Source organism: Lepidochelys kempii, chromosome 2 (assembly GCF_965140265.1).
Source record: "Lepidochelys kempii isolate rLepKem1 chromosome 2, rLepKem1.hap2, whole genome shotgun sequence".
Classification (NCBI taxonomy): Eukaryota; Metazoa; Chordata; order Testudines; family Cheloniidae; genus Lepidochelys; species Lepidochelys kempii.
Genome location: NC_133257.1, coordinates 140,773,506 through 140,788,150, shown reverse-complemented (window position 1 = coordinate 140,788,150; position 14,645 = coordinate 140,773,506). Strand labels below are relative to the sequence as shown.

The 14,645-nt window shown below is 43.2% G+C and overlaps 1 protein-coding gene across 5 annotated transcripts in view; it reads right to left on the bottom strand.

Annotated features, from left to right (window-relative positions):
• CTNND2 (catenin delta 2) overlaps nt 1-14,645 on the bottom strand; it is a 1,187,410-nt gene that overhangs the window by 778,230 nt on the left and 394,535 nt on the right. The gene's annotated exons all lie outside the window — the stretch shown is intronic.

Below are 14,645 nucleotides of genomic sequence, written 5' to 3'. Positions count from 1 at the left end.
TTTTGTCTCTCTGGTGGTGGCTTGGGAACAGGGTTGGAGCAATGCCTGCTGCCTGAAGTAACCAAAAGTCAGCTGGAGCTGTGTTGGCACTGGTAATGCAACCTTTTTGAACCAGAATAAAATCAGAATTTCTCCCTCCTTCAAACTCCCCTTTTTGCTGCCCCCTGTTTCCTAACTCCCCTTGGTCTCTTAGCATCTGAGTGTTAAGCTCTTCTCTCTTAGGTCAGCCCTGCCCCCTCGTTAACACACAGGGGAAGGGTGATCACAAGGATGATCAAGGACAAGAGGCTAGAGCCTTGCTAGTGCACACTCAGCTAGCAGCTGAGCAGAACAAAAGCATTTGCACTACCAGCCAGCTCCTTGCTTGCATTTTAGCTCAGGTGACACAGTAATGTAATATAGGAAGAAAGGAGAAGCAGCAGAATACAGACTCTGGACTTCAGAAAAGCAGACTTTGACTCCCTCAGGGAACTGATGAGCAGGATCCCCTGGGAGAATAACATGGGGGGGAAAAGGAGTCCAGGAGAGCTGGCTGTATTTTAAAGAATCCTTATTGAGGTTGCAGGAACAAACCATCCCAATGTGTAGAAAGAATAGTAAATATGGCAGGCGACCAACTTGGCTTAACAGTGAAATCCTTGCTGATCTTAAACACAAAAAAGAAGCTTACAAGGAGTGGAAGATTGGAAAAATGACCAGGAAGGAGTATAAAAATATTGCTCAAGGCATGCAGGAGTGAAATCAGGAAGGCCAAATCACACCTGGAGGTGCAGCTAGCAAGAGATGTTAAGAGTAACAAGAAGGGTTTCTTCAGGTATGTTAGCAACAAGAAAAAGGTCAAGGAAAGTGTGGGCCCCTTACTGAATGGCGGAGGCAACCTAGTGACAGAGGATCTGGAGAAAGCTAATGTACTCAGTGCTTTTTTTTGCCTCTGTCTTCACGAACAAGGTCAGCTCCCAGACTGCTGCATTGGGCAGCACAATATGGGGAGGAGGTGACCAATCCTCTGTGGAGAAAGAAGTGGTTCAGGACTATTTAGAAAAGCTGGACAAGCACAAGTCCATGAGGCCAGATGCACTGCATCCAAGGGTGCAAAAGGAGTTGGCGGATGTGATTGCAAAGCCATTGGCCATTATCTTTGAAAACTCATGGCGATCGGGGGAGGTCCCAGATGACTGAAAAAAGGCTAATGTAGTGCCCAGCTTGAAAAAAGGGAAGAAGGAGGATCCAGGGAACTACAGGCCAGTCAGCCTCACCTCAGTCCCTGGAAAAATCATGGAGCAGGTCCTCAAGGAATCAATTTTGAAGCACTTCTAGGAGAGGGAAATGATCAGGAACAGTCAGCATGGATTCACCAAGGGCAAGTCATTCCTGACTAACCCAGTTACCTTCTATGATGAGATAACTGGCTCTGTGGATGAGGGGAAAGCGGTGGACGTGTTGTTCCTTGACTTTAGCAAAGCTTTTGACACTGTCTCCCACAGTATTCTTGCCAGCAAGTTAAAGAAGTATGGGCTGGATGAATGGACTATAAGGTGGATAGAAAGTTGGCTAGATTGTCGGGCTCAACGGGTAGTGATCAATGGCTCCATGTCTAATTGGCATCTGGTATTAAGTGGAGTGCCCCAAGGTTCAGTCCTGGGGCCAGTTTTGTTCAATATCTTCATTAATGATCTCGAGGATGGCATGGATTGCACCCGCAGCAAGTTTGCAGATGACACTAAACTGGGGGGAGTGATAGATATGCTGAGGGTAGGGATAGAGGGACCTAGACAAATCAGAGGATTGGGCCAAAAGAAATCTGATGAGGTTCAACAAGGACAAGTGCAGAGTCCTGCACTTAGGACGGAAGAATCCCATGTATCGCTACAGACTAGGGATCAAGTGGTTAGGTAGCAGTTCTGCAGAAAAGGACCTAGGAGTTACAGTGGATGAGAAACTGGATATGAGTCAACAGTGTGCCCTTGTTGCCAAGAAGACTAATGGCATTTTGGGCTGTATAAGTAGGAGCATTGCCAGCAGATCGACGGGCGTGATCATTCCCCTCTATTCGGCATTGGTGAGGCCTCATCTGGAGTACTGTGTCCAGTTTTGGGCCCCACACTACAAGAAGGATGTGGAAAAATTGGAAAGAGTCCAGAGGCGGGCAACAAAAATTTATGAGGCGAGGCTGAGGGAATTGGGATTATTTTGTCTGCAGAAGAGAAGAATGAGCGGGGATTTGATAGCTGCTTTCAACTACCTGAAAGGGGGTTCCAAAGAGGATGGATCTAGACTGTTCTCAGTGGTAGCAGATGACAGAACAAGGACTAATGTTGCAGTGGGGGAGGTTTAGGTTGGATATTAGGAAATACTATTTCACTAGCAGGGTGGTGAAGCACTGGAATGGGTTACCTAGGGAGGTGGTGGAATCTCCTTCCTTAGAGGTTTTTAAGGCCCGGCTTGACAAACCCCTGTCTGGGATGATTTAGTTGGGGATTGGTCCTGCTTCAAGCAGGGGATTGGACTAGATGACCTCCTGAGGTTTCTTCCAACCCTAATATTCTATGATTTTGAGTTATGTGTACCATTGCTGCTCTGTTGCATTTTTATCATGTGCACACTGGTCATCCCCTATGTGTCATGTGACAACATGTATATAGGCAATAGTGGGAAAGAAGTATATATTTTATTTAATATTAAATATTTAATATTTTTCATATATAAAGAATATTGCACAACCAAAAAAAAAACATACTCTGTCCTAAGACTGAACCTCTTGGGCCTATTTCTTAATATGATCATCATCGGGGCTTTGCCCAGGAGATGGAGTAAATAGGGCATGTCTGAAAAGGCAAAGTCTCATCAATGGAGGGAGGAATTTACCGCTCAAAAATAACTGGTCTCTAGGGCTATGCAGCAAAGGAAGATGCAGACCTTCTGTAAGCCAGACAGCACAGAACTTAATTTCACCCAAGTTGGGAGTGGCTATATTGTGGTTTGCATAGCCCTGAAATATTACTTGGGCCCTACCCAATTCCTGTTATTGACAGAGGATGACAAAAGCTAATCAAGAGCAGATTTTTATTTCTAGTAAACTCAGAGAAGCATTTTTTATTTTTCTCTCACCGAAAATAAAAGTACAAGCAAGCCAATACAGTTACTGATCCTTACTTATTTCTATAAACATATTTTGTGTGTTTAATTGGCCTAAAGAATGCCTGTCACCAGAGCAGCTAGACACTTACAAAGTTTTTAAAAAATAAATAAAACTGCTCACCAAGGGTAACAACTCTAAATAATTACTGCTGCTGCCGCAACAAGAAATATCAGCAGTCATAGCATCAAGGATTTAAAAAAAATAAACTACCAAAAGCTAAACCAAACACACACATTTTGCAATATGCCTGAAGTCTGTGGAAAAGTAGATGCTGGAGTACCACCAAGAGGAGCTCTTTCCTCTTCTAGAGAATGCGTTTCCGGAGAAAGGTCTCCTAATGGTCCTGGAGTAACAAAATGATTAAGCAAGTGGCCCCCAGCCAATTTTAATTGTTGTGACTTGACAGGGTGAATAGTTACCTCATAGCTAAGTGCATTGCTTTAAAGGGTTTAAAAAACATTGCCCACATCTGGAATTTGCTTCTAAAAGTTAAAAGGAAGCCAATCCAGAAACTTCAGCACAGCTGTTATCTAAGGGTATGTCTTCACTACCCGCTGGATCGGCAGGCAACAATCGATCCAGCGGGGATTGATTTATTGCGTCTAGTCTAGATGCAATAAATCGACCCCCGAGCACTCTCCCATCGAGTCCTTTACTCCAGCGCCGCAAGAGGCGCAGGCAGAGTCGATGGGGGAGCGGCAGCAGTCGACTCACCACGGTGGAGACACCACGGTAAGTCGATCTAAGTACGTCGACTTCAGCTATGTTGTTCACTGAAGTTGCTGAAGTTGCATAACTTAGATCGATCTTCCCCCAAGTGTAGACCAGGGCAAAGTACTCTCTCTCTCTCTCTCTCTCTCTCTCTCAAAAGATGCTGGAGCTTCTGACCTATATTCTAAAGTAACCTTAAATACAGTGCACTACTGCTGTGCATTAACACAGCCCGGGCAGATAAATGGATACATTATATCTTTCACCTAAACTACAAGGTAAAATCCATTCTACTGCTATGGAACCCAAGTAAAGCATGTACTAAACACAGTTAAATGCACAAATCCTCTTGGAGTTTTCCACTGGGTTTCAATTCAAAACACGTGAAGATTTTGCCTCACTCACATCCTTCTTCTCTCAGGTTTCAGAGTAACAGCTGTGTTAGTCTGTATTCGCAAAAAGAAAAGGAGTACTTGTGGCACCTTAGAGACTAACCAATTTATTTGAGCATAAGCTTTCGTGAGCTACAGCTCACTTCATCGGATGCATACTGTGGAAAGTATAGAAGATCTTTTTATACACACAAAGCATGAAAAAATGGGTGTTTACCACTACAAAAGGTTTTCTCTCCCCCCACCCCACTCTCCTGCTGGTAATAGCTTATCTAAAGTGATCACTCTCCTTACAACATGTATGATAATCAAGATGGGCCATTTCCAGCACAAATCCAGGGTATAACAAGAACATCTGGGGGGGAGGGTGGTAGGAAAAAACAAGGGGAAATAGGTTACCTTGCATAATGACTTAGCCACTCCCAGTCTCTATTCAAGCCGAAGTTAATTGTATCCAATTTGCAAATGAATTCCAATTCAACAGTCTCTCGCTGGAGTCTGGTTTTGAAGTTTTTTTGTTGTAAAATAGCGACTTTCATGTCTGTAATCGCGTGACCAGAGAGATTGAAGTGTTCTCCGACTGGTTTATGAATGTTATAATTCTTGACATCTGATTTGTGTCCATTTATTCTTTTACGTAGAGATTGTCCAGTTTGACCAATATACATGGCAGAGGGGCATTGCTGGCACATGATGGCATATATCACATTGGTGGATGTGCAGGTGAACGAGCCTCTGATAGTGTGGCTGATGTTATTAAGCCCTGTGATGGTGTCCCCTGAATAGATATGTGGGCACAGTTGGCAACGGGCTTTGTTGCAAGGATAAGTTCCTGGGTTAGTGGTTCTGTTGTGTGGTACGTGGTTGCTGGTGAGTATTTGCTTCAGGTTGAGGGGCTGTCTGTAGGCAAGGACTGGCCTGTCTCCCAAGATTTGTGAGAGTGTTGGGTCAGCCTTTTGGATAGGTTGTAGATCCTTAATAATGCGTTGGAGGGGTTTTAGTTGGGGGCTGAAGGTGACGGCTAGTGGCGTTCTGTTATTTTCTTTGTTAGGCCTGTCCTGTAGTAGGTGACTTCTAGGTACTCTTCTGGCTCTATCAATCTGTTTCTTCACTTCCGCAGGTGGGTACTGTAGTTGTAAGAATGCTTGATAGAGATCTTTTAGATGTTTGGCTCTTTCTGAGGGGTTGGAGCAAATGCGGTTGTATTGCAGAGCTTGGCTGTAGACAATGGATCATGTGGTGTGGTCAGGGTGAAAGCTGGAGGCATGTAGGTAGGAATAGCGGTCAGTAGGTTTCCAGTATAGGGTGGTGTTTATGTGACCATCGTTTATTAGCACTGTGGTGTCCAGGAAATGGATCTCTTGTGTGGAATGGACCAGGCTGAGGTTGATGGTGGGATGGAAATTGTTGAAATCATGGTGGAATTCCTCAAGGGCTTCTTTTCCATGGGTCCAGATGATGAAGATGTCATCAATATAGCGCAAGTAGAGTAGGGGCGTTAGGGGATGAGAGCTGAGAAGCGTTGTTCTAAATCAGCCATAAAAATGTTGGCATACTGTGGGGCCATGCGGGTACCCATAGCAGTGCCGCTGATTTGAAGGTATACATTGTCCCCAAATGTGAAATAGTTATGGGTAAGGACAAAGTCACAAAGTTCAGCCACCAGGTTAGCCGTGACATTAACGGGGATAGTGTTCTTGACGGCTTGTAGTCCATCTTTGTGTGGAATGTTGGTGTAAAGGGCTTCTACATCCATAGTGGCCAGAATGGTGTTATCAGGAAGATCACTGATGGATTGTAGTTTCCTCAGGAAGTCAGTGGTGTCTCGAAGGTAGCTGGGAGTGCTGGTAGCGTAGGGCCTGAGGAGGGAGTCTGCATAGCCAGACAATCCTGCTGTCAGGGTGCCAATGCCTGAGATGATGGGGCGCCCAGGATTTCCAGGTTTATGGATCTTGGGTAGTACATAGAATATCCCAGGTCGGGGTTCCAGGGGCGTGTCTGTGCGGATTTGACCTTGTGCTTTTTCAGGCAGTTTCTTGAGCAAATGCTGTAGTTTCTTTTGGTAAATCTCAGTGGGGTCAGAGGGTAATGGTTTGTAGAAAGTGGTGTTGGAGAGCTGCTGAGCAGCCTCTTGTTCATATTCCGACCTATTCATGATGACAACAGCACCTCCTTTGTCAGCCTTTTTGATTATGATGTCAGAGTTGTTTCTGAGGCTGTGGATGGCGTTGTGTTCTGCACGGCTGAGGTTGTGGGGCAAGTGCTGCTGCTGTTCCACAATTTCAGCCCGTGCATGTCAGCGGAAGCACTCTATGTAGAAGTCCAGTCTGCTTGACCTTCAGGAGGAGTCCACCTAGAATCCTTCTTTTTGTAGTGTTGGTACGGAGGTCTCTGTGGATTAGTATGTTGTTCAGAGGTGTTTTGGAAATATTCCTTGAGTCGGAGACGTCGAAAATAGGATTCTAGGTCACCACAGAACTGTATCATGTTCGTGGGGGTGGAGGGCCAGAAGGAGAGGCCCCAAGATAGGACAGCTGCTTCTGCTGGGCTAAGAGTATAGTTGGATAGGTTAACAATATTGCTGGGTGGGTTGAGAGAACCATTGCCCCTTGTGGCCCTTTGTGGCATGCAGTAGTTTAGAAAGTTTAGTGTCCTTTTTCTTTTGTAGAGAAGCAAAGTGTGTGTTGTAAATGGCTTGTCTACTTTTAGTAAAGAGTGGGTCTGTGTGTGTGTGTGGGGGGGAAACCTGGATTTGTGCTGGAAATGGCCCAACTTGATTATCATACACATTGTAAGGAGAGTGATCACTTTAGATAAGCTATTATCAGCAGGAGAGTGGGGTCGGGGGAGAGAAAACCTTTTGTAGTGGTAAACACCCATTTTTTTCATGCTTTGTGTGTATAAAAAGATCTTCTATACTTTCCACAGTATGCATCCGATGAAGTGAGCTGTAGCTCACGAAAGCTTATGCTCAAATAAATTGGTTAGTCTCTAAGGTGCCACAAGTACTCCTTTTCTTCTTTCAGTCTCAGACTCTTCAGATACTTTCAGTCTAAACTCACTTTCTTTCCACTACCCACTAAAATTAGAAAGCCCCTTCTGAACTAGAAGGATCCCCAGAACCTGTATCTTATTTACCTCAGAGTACCTGTGAGGTCATTTTTTTTTAGTTCTAGCTAGAACTCCATGGGTCAAATTCATACACCATTGACTTACATGGATTTAAATCAGAGATTAATTTGATCCTTGTGACATCCCCCAAGGTACAATCTGAACTGTTGAACTGCTGTGTCCCTTTAACTCTCCACCACAGGGTGAATTTTACACTGCATTGCTAGAGACAAGCAGCCTCTCCAGATCTGCTCACACACCACCATTAGCAGGTAAAGTCATTCTAGCAAAGTTACAAGAATGTTCTCCCAGCCACTCATGAACTAGATACAGGGTAACATCTGCAAATTCCCCAGTACCAGTCTTGCACCCCAGAAATGTGTGTCTTACACTGCTGAGGACCTGCACGAGCAGTGTAAGCTCATTAGAAGTCTGTCATTCCACCAAAGGGAATGATTACGCACCAGCTTTTGTTAACCTGAGTAGAGATTCCCCAAACACGACAACCAAAATACATTGATTTAGATAAAACAATAAAACAAGTATATTAACTAGAGAAAGATGGATTTTAAATTATTATGAAGTGATAAATGCATAAACGTCAGAACTGGTTACAAAACAAATAAAAGATAAAAACTGCAATCTAATTACCAAGCTAAATAAGACTTTAAAGCAAAAAGGTGCCTCTCATCCCAAAACTTTCAGCAGTCCATACTAACTGGAAAGCCTTGTGGTTAGGACCACTCCCCCCTGCTTAGTTATGGTTCTTTTTCTTTCAAACAATCTTGCTGCTGTGAGTAGATATGGGGGAGGAAAAGTTTCTTGAGGCATTTACCCTCTTCTAATAGTCTAACTCTCTGTGCTGGAAAAGTCTTTGCTGGGTTATGGTGGTCAGGCAGTTCCATGGTGTATGTGAGCTGCCACCCATCTTTCAGGTGAATTGCAAATTTCTTGTTTACAGGTGAATCCCCGATTAAGCAGTTAACGGTTTCTCAACACCTGTGCTCAGTCCTTTTGTATGTTTGTATGTTTTTGAGGAGCTAACGTGTTGGCATTCCCCAGAACCATAAAACATTTTAGTAACATTATACAGTAAAATCTCATAGTTTCACATGTAGTGTTGTTACACACAGCATAACAGTACAATGATGTTCAGCAGATTATGAGTTTTCAAATGATACCTCACAATGCATACTGTGTACAAAATATATCTTAGCCATATAAAAGTGATGAACATGGGGGTACAGGATGTTAACTGTAATTTCTTGGATTGACATTTACCAGATTTTACTAGCAATATATACCAGAAAGAAGAAATTTATTTTGTGCTGCACAGATTATTTTATTATAGTTTGTCATATAACATTTTTTTAGCAATTTCAGATATACAGTAAAAAACATTTGCTTGTTAGGAATGCTGTTCTGTACAGTGGCATTCTTCAAAGACATGCAAGTTGTGTAATGAAGGCCAAGGTGAATGTTAAATAAGCATAACATTTTTATAATCATTCAAGTTAAAATTAGTGTCTAAGCTCAGAGCTCATTTCAACATAATTGTTTCCAGTATGTGCGCTTGAATGTGTCTGAGCGTGTACATCAACACAAATGAGGAGAAAATTCTTATCTGACAACACGCCAAATTTAAGATGATATATTAAAAATAGTACACTGATAATTTATGGTGAAATATCTATATCTTGTTAAATAATAACACAGGGAACATGTACAGCTGTTCCAAAGTTGAAGACACAAAGATAAAAAATAAAAAGAATTACTGCAACCATGCAACAAAAATTTTAAAATAGCTTCTGAAAAAGTAATGTTTTTTCAGCACATCAATAAAACATACATCACAGAATAATAAGGTTAGAAGGGACTATAAGCGCCATCTAGTCTAAACCCCTGCCAAGATGCAGGATTTGTTGTGTCTAAGCCATCCAAGACAGACTGCTATCCAGCCTTGAAAACCACCACTGAAGGATCTTCCACAACTTCCCTAGACAGTCTGTTCCATTGTCCTACTTTTCTTTCAGTTAGGAAGTTTTTCCTGAGATTTAATCTAAACCTGCTATGCTGTAGTTTGTACTATTGCCTCTTGTCCTGCCCTCTGTGGCAAGAGAGAACAACTTTTTCTCTATCTCTTTTACGGCAGCCTTTCAAAGTACTTGAAGACCACTCTCACACCCCCTCACACCCCCACACTTTAACCTCCTCTTTTCCAAACTAAACATACCCAGTTCCTTCAACCTTTGCTTGCATTCCAACCCTTTGATCATCTTTGTCACTTGCCTCTGGATCCTTTCCAGTTTCTCCACATCCTTTCTGTACAGTAGTGACCAAAACTGGACAGAGTATTCCATCTGAGGCCTAATCAGCGCCGAGTAGAGCAGTACTATCACCTCCCATGACTTGCATGCAATGCCTCTGTTAATGCAACCTAAAATTGCATTTATTTTCTTTGCAAAAGCATCACAATGCTGTTTCATGTTGAGATCCACCACAACCCCCAGATCCTTCTCATCAGTGCTGCTGCCAATCCAGTTACTCCCCCATTCTGTATTTGTGCATTTGATTTTTCTTCCCTAAGTGTAGCACCTTACAATTTATCCTTGTTGAATTTCATTTTGTTTTCTATAGCCCAGTTCTCCAATTTATTGAGATACCTCTGAATTTTAGCTCTATTCTCCAAAGTGTTGGCAACCCCCCAGCTTTCTGTCATCTGCATATTTGATCAGTATGCTCCCTAGTTCTACATCAAGGTAATTAATTATGATGTTAAACAACGCCAGATCCAGAACAAATCTCTGTGGAACCCCACTCGAGACCTTTCTCCAATCTGACAACATTCCATTAATACAGTAAAAGCCCCCACAACTTCTTTTTGGGTCAGAACTTCTATAATTACAACATCGTGAAATTTCAGATTTAAATAGCTGAAATCATGAAATTTATGATTTTTAAAATCCTATGACCATGAAATTAACCAAAATGGACTGTGAATTTGGTAGGGCCCTACTAACTGGTCTTTCCACGGGAACTTGCCAACTATTTTGCTGAATCACTTGAAATCTGATTTTATGAAGTCCAGTGTCCTTGTTTTGCTGTTCTCATGTCCTGCTTCCCATAGGATCTTGAATTCTATCATATAGATATATGTGTAAATGGGAGATTGGAGAGATGTTCTGATTTGCCTGTAAAAGTAGACATGAGGAAGTATCACACACTAAACTCCTATGAGGTAAAGTGAAGGGGAAATCTGTATTCCATTATCTTCTTGGTGTAGATAACTCCCAACCTCTGCAACTAAAATTGCATTTCATTTAATATTTCAGTGGTGAATACACAGCATCTCTCACAGTAGCTCTATTAATTCTGATTAACATTAGCAGTGTTGCTGCACCAGAGCATAAAGGCTTAAAATGAATTGAAGCAGAAGAAATTCATGAAGAAGGAAAGTATGATTAATGTAGAGGTTACTCAATAAATAATCATGCGCGGTATTAGTCTCGTTATATGAACAATTATATTCAAATGAAACCACTATATTTTTTAAAATGTCATTCATATGTTTATTCAGTGAATAATTTAGAGAACAACCTATTCATCTAGTGCTAGAACAATCAGATGATTGTAGAAACAATTAATTTTGTGCGTCTCTGTGTGTGTTAAAATAAAGGTGGGGGGACAACTTATCAACTCCAACATCTAACGCTCTACAATATATTCTAGCACATCTTTTCAACGTGATGTCAAATATCATGACTGTTTAAGAAGAAATAAATTTGGCCAGGTTGTTATAGAATCAGTTAAATGTTTTACTATTTATTTATGAAAGCTCAAGCGCTTGCCTAGTTTACCTGCAAGCAATTCTTTTTTCTTTTAATCATATCAGTCTGACTTGAATGATTTTGAGTGCAATATATGTAGCTATAACTGGTAGTGTTTCACCTCCTCTGTAGAACATGGCAGTACTTGGTTTACTTTTTTCCAAAATTTGCAATGATTTAAAACAGTTGAATTATTTAGTTCTGGATGGAAACAGTCTCCTTTCAGGTTTCAGAGTAGCAACCGTGTTAGTCTGTATTCGCAAAAAGAAAAGGAGGACTTGTGGCACCTTAGAGACTAACAAATTTATTTGAGCATAAGCTTTCGTGAGCTACAGCTCAACAAGAAGTATCCCTGTTTCAGCAGAGGCCTAATAAAGCCTATGAATTCTTGAAGCTCAGATAGGCTCTTTCTGCAGTTATGGATGAACCAGAATACAAATCAAGATGGAATTATTCATCAGATTCTCAAATGGCACGAATCAATATAGCTCCATTGAACTCAGTAGAACTACACCACTTTTCATCATTTGAGAATCTGTCCCTAGATTTTATTGCATCTCATACACGGAGTTGGAAAACAAAGAGAATAACAACATCAGAACCAACTCACCCAAGAGAGCCCTTTTGGCTGAGCAGACACAAGTTCTCTCTAGTGGCCATGGAATTCCATAGTAGTTCTATCAGCCTTGCCCTCCCCACCTGATGGCCTGGGGACTGAGCTCATAGGAGCAATGTTGGTGGACTTGGAAGGCAAGTTCTTCTCTATACGGCTGTCATAAACATACAGTGTTATAAACATACGGTGTCTAGGGTAGCCTAGAATTCCTCCTTACCTGTAAGGGGTTAAGAAGCTCAAATAGCCTCGTTGGCACCTGACCAACAGGACCAATGGGGAAAGAAGATACTTTCAAATCTTGGGAGGGGGGAAGATTTTGTATGTGCTCTTTGTTTTGTGTGGTGATTCTCTCTAGGGACTGAGAGGGGCCAGACAGAAATCCATCTTCTCCAACCCATCCCACTCCAAGTCTCCAATATTGCAACCAGTATAGGTAAGCCAGGCAAGGCGGATTAGTTTATCTTTTGTTTGTCTTGTGAATTTTCCCTGTGCTAAGAGGGAGGTTTATTCCTGTTTTCTGTAACTTTTAAGGTTTTGCCCAGAGAGGGATCCTCTGTGTTTTGAATCTCAATACCCTGTAAAGTATTTTCCATCCTGATTTTACAGAGATGATTTTTACCTTTTTTTTTAAAATAAAATCCTTCTTTTAAGAACCTGACTGATTTTTCCATTGTTCCAAGACCCAGGGGTTTGGGTCTTTGATCATTTTGTAACCAATTGGTTAGGATATTATTCTCAAGCCTCCCCAGGGAGTGTAAGGGCTTGGGAGATTGGTGGGGGAACAGGAACTCCAAGTGGTCCTTTTCCCTGGTTCTTTGTTAAATCACTTGGTGGTGGCAGCGTTACTTAAACCCAAGGTACAAGGGAGAATCTGTGCCTGGGGAGTTTTTAACCTAAGCTCCTAGAAACAAGCTTATGGAGTCTTTCATGTGGGTCCCCACATCTGTACCCTAGAGTTCAGAGTGGGGAGGGAACCCTGACAGGCTGCATGTCAGTCAGGTGGGAAATGATTTTTAAAGGATCATGGTCCAAGGTTACTAGGCTCTCCTCAGTTGATGGTTTTTAATGTCAGAGAGTGAGAGAGAGAGAGATTGCCATTTGGATGGCTAGACAGTGCTCACTGGGGAAAAAGGAAACTCCACAGCTACACCCGCGCCACATAGAGGACAATTTTCTCCCAGTGAGAACACTGACTATCATGGAGAAGCAAGGTTATGTAAGCATACACCTTCGTCAGGTAACTTTGGTTGTTAAGTTCTGTAACTTGCCCATTCAAAGGGAGGTCCAAAGCCAGTCCATGAACATTGGTAAGAGCCAAAAAAAAAAAAACCCTCCCCCACCTCACTAGCTGCAGAATCAGGAGTTATTTAGCAAAGTAGTCATGAAGGAAGGGAAATAATTTGCCAAAGATCTTGAGAGAACACTCCATCTAAGAGCACTTCACTATCTCCAGTAGAGAGAGAGTTTTAGAGGCTTTGTTTTTAAATCGCTTGCAGCGGGCAGACATTTCTGTTATCAGTTTGCCATAGGGCCAACATATGATGCCTTCAGCCGTTCATATAGCCTGGAAGATGAAGAGCATGGAGGGTTCATGCTGGATTGAGGGTATTACTAAGGCGAAGCATAAAAAATAATGAGAAAAAGAGCAGTATGTAATGTAATCTCTTCATATTTATGTTGTTTATATGCATTTTTATGTTGTTTTGCAGATATTACTAAAAACAACAGTCATTCTGATATCCTTCACCCACGTGTAACATTTTCAAACAAGCACCTTTGTGCATTCTTTCATGCTGCCCTCATGCTTGGGAGATACTCCCCAGAAACATTCACAAAGCTACCTCATTTTATCCACCTTCAAATCCCTCCTTAAAACTCTCTTTTGCCATGACTTCTACAAATAAATTGACAACAGGTATCCTTTTGTAAAGAGCATACTCCCTATCATGGGGTGAGAAAACTTTTTGGCCCAAGGGCCACAGCCGGGTGGGGAAATTGCATATTGGGCCATGAATGTAGGGCTGGGGCAAGGGGTGCGTGAGAGAGTGCAGAGTGTGAGAGGGGGTGCGGTATGCAGTAAGGGGCTCAGGGCAAGTGGTTCGGGCACAGGAGGGGTGCAGGGTGTACGAGGGGGCTCAAGGCCGGGAGTTGGGGTGCAGGAGGGGTACAGCACGGGGCTCAGGGGCAGGAGTTAGGGGTGCAGGAGGGGTTCAGGGTGCAGGCTCCAGCCTGGCACCGCTTACCCTGAGAGGCTCCAGGGTGACAATGGCATGCAGCAGGGCTAAATCAGGATCCCTGCCTGCCCTGGCCCTGCACCACTCCCGGAAGCAGACGGCACCATGTCCCTACAGCCCCTGAGGAGGTGAGGCAGAGGGCTCCATGCACTGCCCTCGCCTGCGGATACCTCTCCCAAAGCTCCTATTGGCCGCAGTTCCCCGTTCCTGGCCAATGGGAGCTGCCAGGGGTGGTGCCTGCAGGCAAGGGCAGCGTGCGGAGCCCTCTGCCCCCCCACTCTCCCAGTGGCTGTAGGGACGTGGTGCCGGCCACTTTCAGGAGTGGCACGGGGCCAGGGCACGCAGGGAGCCTGCCTTAGCCTTGCGGTGCCATGGGGGTGGCAATCCCGTGTGCTGGATCCAAAACCCTGATGGGTCAGATCCAGCCCCCGGGATGTCGTTTGCCCACCCCTGCCCTATCATGTTGAGCAGTACTGTCTTATTGTTTCTTTGTATACCACCATCTGTCTATGTCCATATATTGTCTCTTGTCTTATACTTAGTTGTAAGCTTCTTGGGGCAGCAGCTGTCTTTTGTCTCTGTTTTTGTACAGTGCCTGGCACAATGGGGTCCTGG